We start from the raw sequence: 5,179 nt of genomic DNA on the forward strand, positions 1-5,179 counted from the left end.
GGAACAATTTTTTTTGAAAGACACACAGTACCAACATTGATCAAGGAAGAAAGAAAAAACATGATCAACCCTGTATCACTTGTAGAAAAAAAAATATCTTTTTGTAATTGGAAACCTTCCCATAGAGGAGAATTCAGGTGCAGAAGCCATCATCAGTGAAGTAAGTCAAACATATAATGTAAAAATCAGTATTAAATAAACTATTTTAGGGGAAAAATGATGGAACAAGTCCCAACTCATTGTGTAGGGCCAGTTTTACCCTGATTCCAAAGCCAGATAAAGACATCATGTGCAAAAGAAGAAACAAAAAATATCCCTAATGTGCATAGGCTCAAAACCTATATAAAAAGTTAGAAAGTAAAATTCAAAACTACAAAAAAATGGAATATACATCTTTACACATTTTATCACATCATGGGTATCAAGGTTGGTTTAACATTTGTAAAACCTAACATGCCAACACACCAAATTCATATAATGAAAAAGAAATATACTTGTTCCTGAGGCTGGACAGCAGTACAATGGTAAACCCAGAACTGTGAGGCTGGCCCGTATGGGAATCATCCAGGTAGGCCTTCCTGAGTACACTGAGTGCTCAGGCCCATGAGTGGGGTTGAGTGGGGCTGAGATTGGCTGACTGGGGCTGACTGGGGCTGACTGGGATTGGGCTGGGGCTGACTGTTACTGAATTGCCTGACTTGGGCTGACTGGGGGTGGTCTGGCTGGCTCGGGGGAAAACAAGGTGACAAATGTTAAGAATGAAAAACAGACTGTCAGTACCATACTTTAGACATTAATATGGTAATAAGGGACTGTTATGACTAACTTCATGACAATAAACTTGAAAACCTCGCAGAAAGGAACAATTTTTTTGAAAGACACACAGTACCAAAATTGATCAAGGAAAAAAGAAAAAACATGATCAACCCTGTATCACTTGTAGAAAAAAAAATATCTTTTTGTAATTGGAAACCTTCCCATAGAGGAGAATTCAGGTGCAGAAGCCATCATCAGTGAAGTAAGTCAAACATATAATGTAAAAATCAGTATTAAATAAACTATTTTAGGGGAAAAATGATGGAACAAGTCCCAACTCATTGTGTAGGGCCAGTTTTACCCTGATTCCAAAGCCAGATAAAGACATCATGTGCAAAAGAAGAAACAAAAAATATCCCTAATGTGCATAGGCTCAAAACCTATATAAAAAGTTAGAAAGTAAAATTCAAAACTACAAAAAAATGGAATATACATCTTTACACATTTTATCACATCATGGGTATCAAGGTTGGTTTAACATTTGTAAAACCTAACATGCCAACACACCAAATTCATATAATGAAAAAGAAATATACTTGTTCCTGAGGCTGGACAGCAGTACAATGGTAAACCCAGAACTGTGAGGCTGGCCCGTATGGGAATCATCCAGGTAGGCCTTCCTGAGTACACTGAGTGCTCAGGCCCATGAGTGGGGTTGAGTGGGGCTGAGATTGGCTGACTGGGGCTGACTGGGGCTGACTGGGCTAAATGGGGCTGACTCGGTCTGACTCGGGCTGACTAGAGCGACTGGGGCTGGAATGGGGCTGACTGGGACTGGCTGGGGCTGACTGAATTGACTGGGGCTGACTGAGGCTGACTGGGGGCTATCTGTGGCTGGCCTGGGCTGGGGCTGATGGGCTGAGTGGGCTGAATGTGGCTGGACTGGGTTTGACTGGCCTGACTGTGGCTGAATGGGGTTGACTGGGGCTTAGAGGGACTGACTGGGCTGATCAGGATTGACTGATCAGGGCTGACTAGTGCTTACTGGGGCGTACTGGGCTGACTGGTATTTGGCTGGGGCTCACTGAAGCTGACTGGGACTGACAGGGCTGCAGCCACTGGGGCTTACTAGTGCTGATTAGGCTGACTTGGGCTGACTGGGGCTGGTCTGGGGCTGACTGGGGCTGAGTGGAGCTGACTGGGACTAACTAGGGCTGACTAGGCTGTCTGGGGTGACTGGGCTGAATGGGCTGACTGGGGCTGATGGGACTGACTGGGGCTGAGCTGGGCCTGACTGGGTTGACTGGGGCTGAGTGGGAAGAACTGGCTTGATTGGGGCTGACTGGGGCTGGTCGGGCTGCTCTGGGCTGACTGGGGCTGTCCAAAGCTGACTGGGTTTGGGTTGGACTGACTATTGCTGACTGGGCTGACTTGGGCTCACTGGGTTTGAATGGGCTGTTGGAGCTGTCTGGGACTGATTGGGGCTGGGCATGGGCTGACTGGGATGACTTGGTGCAGACTGGAATGACTAGGCTGACAGGAGCTAACTGGGCTGACTGGGGCTAGACTGTGCTGACTGGGCTGAATAGGGTTGACTCGGGCTGATGGGGGCTCATGTGGGCTGACTGCAGCTGAGCTGGGGTTGACTGGGGCTGACTGGAGCTGACTAGGGCTGACGGGGCAGACTGAAGCTGACTCAGGCTGAAAGGGACTGACTGGACTGACTGGGCCTGACATGGGATGACTGGGCTAGACTGGAGCTGAGCTGAGACTGATGGTCCTGACTGTGGCTAAATGGGGCCGACTGTGGCTGACTGGGGCTGACTGTGACTGACTAGGGGTGGGCTGGGGCTTACTGGTACTGACTGGGGCTTAGAGGGCCTGGACTAAGGCTGATTAGGGCTGACTGGGGCTGACTGGGGCTGACTTACTGAGGCTTGCTTGGTTGAATGGGGCCAAGTTGGGGCTGACTGGGCTGTCTTGGGCTGATTGGGCTTCCTGGGCCTATCTGGGACTGACGGGCTTATGGGGCTGACTGGGACTGGCTGGGATGGTGGGGCTCACTGTGCTAACTGGGGCTGGACTGGGACTGACTGGGGCTGACTGGGGCTGACTGCTTCTGATGTACTGAGGCTGACTTGGCTGACTGGGGTCGAATTGGAGCTGACTGGGCCTGGGCTGGGGCTGATTGGTCTGACTGGCTGAATGGGGCTGACTGTGACTGAGAGGGCCTGGGTTGAGGCTGACTGGGGCTAGGCTGGGGCTGACTGACTAGGGCTGAGAAGGACTGGGCTGACAATGACTGGGGCTGACTGGGGCTGAATAGGGCTGACTAGGAGCTGACTGAGATTAACTGGAATGACTTGAGTAAATGGAGCTGACTGGGGCTGACTAAGGCTGACGGGGGCTGGGATGGGGCTGACTCAGCTGACCGGGCTTACTAGTGCTGATTGAGCTGACTGAGGCTGGTCTCAAACTGACTGGGACAAACAGTGCTGACTGTGGTTTACTAGGGCTGACTGGCTCACTGGGGCTGACTGGGTGACTGCGGTTTATTGGGCTGACTGGGATTTGGCTGGGGCTGACTGAGGCTTAGCCTGGGCTGACTGGGCTAACTGTGGCTGACTGTGGCTGACTGTGACTGACTAGGGGTGGACTGGGGCTTACTGGTGCTGACCGGGCTGACTTGGACTGACTGGGGCTATCTGGAATGACTGAACTGAATGAGCTGACTAGGCCTGACTGGGCTTACTGGGGTGACTGGTACTGAATGAATGACTGGGCTGACTGGGACTGGGCTGGGACTGACTGGGCTAAATGGGGCTGACTGGGAAGACTGGCCTTACTGGGGTTGACTGTGGTTGACTGGGCTGGGCTTTGGCCTGGATCTGACTGGGACCTCCTGGGGCTGGCCTGTGCTGACTAGGGCTGACTGGGGCTAGGCTGAAGCTAACTGGGCCTTATGGGGTCTGATTGGGGCTGGGTTGGAGCTAACTGGGGCTGACTTTGCTGACTGGGGCTGACTGTTGATTACTGGGCTGACTTGGGCTTATTGGGATGGGCTTGGACTTATTGGAACTGACTGGGGCTAGGCCAGTGCTGACTGGGGCTGACTGGAATTGGGCTGGGGGTGACTGGGGCTGACTGGGGAGGGGTTGGGGCTGACTGTTGCTGACTGGGATGAGTTGGGCTGACTGGAGGTAACTCTTCTGGCTGTGGCTGAATAGGGCTGACTGGGGCTGAGAGAGCCTGACTGGGGCTTACTGGGGATGACTGACTGGGGCTTACTGGGCTGACTGGGGCTGGGATGGTGCTGGGATGGGTCTGACTGAGGCAAATTGGGGCTGGGGCTGACTGGGCTGACAGAGAATGACTGGGCTAACTGGGGGCTGACTGTCCTGACTATGGCTGAGTGGAGCTGATTGTGCTGACTGGGGATGACTGGGCTGTTTGGGGCTGATTGGGGCTGACTGGGACTGACTGGAATGACTAGTCTGGACTGGAGTTGGACTGGGGCTGTCTTGGGCTGATCGGGACTAAGCACGGACTTACTGGGCTGACTGATGCTGACTAGGGAAGACTGGGCCTGGGCCACTGCTGACTTGGGCTGACTGGGGCTGACTGGAATTGAGCTGGGCTGTTGCTGACTGAGCTGCCTGGAGCTCTCTTGGGCAGAATGGGGCTGGGTATGGGCTGACTGGGATGACTGGGGCTGACTAAGCTGACTAGGATGACTGGGACTATATGGGCTTACTGTAGTGACTGGGTCTCTGACTTGGGCAGTCTGGATAGGGCTGGGCTGACTGGGGCTGACTGAGGATGGGCTGGGACTGACTGTTGCTGACTGGGCTGTCTGGGGCTGTCTGGGGCAGATTGGGGCTGGGCATGGACTGACTAGGCTGACTAGGGCAGACTAGGCTGACTGGGTCTGAGTGGGCTGACAGGGACTGACTGGGACTCATTGTGCTGAGCTGGAGCTGACTGAGGCTAAGCTGGGGCTGACTGGGCTGAACTGGGGCTAACTGGGGCTGACTGGGGCTGACTGGGGCTGACTGGGTCAGACTGGGGCTGACTAGGCAGAATAGGGCTAACTGGGATTGGGCTGGGGCTGACTATTGCTGAATTGGCTGACTTGGGCTGACTGGGAGTGACCTGGCTGTGTGAAGCTGTCTGGGGCTAATTTGTGCTGGGCGTGGACAGACTGGGCTCACTAGGACTGACTAAGGCTGACTAGGACTGACTGGAAGAACTGGGCTGGACTGAGGTTAAACTGAGCTGATTAGGGCTGAGCTGGGCTAACTGGAGAAAGCTAGGATGGGGCTGCCTGGGGCTGTCTTGGGCTGAATGGGGCTGGGTGTGGGCTGCCTGGGCTGCCTGGGGTTGGTCTGGGCTGACTGGGCTGATTGAGGCTGGGATGGGCTGA

Source organism: Tupaia chinensis, unplaced genomic scaffold (genome assembly GCF_000334495.1).
Source record: "Tupaia chinensis unplaced genomic scaffold, TupChi_1.0 Scaffold144407_1, whole genome shotgun sequence".
NCBI classification, from domain to species: domain Eukaryota; kingdom Metazoa; phylum Chordata; class Mammalia; order Scandentia; family Tupaiidae; genus Tupaia; species Tupaia belangeri.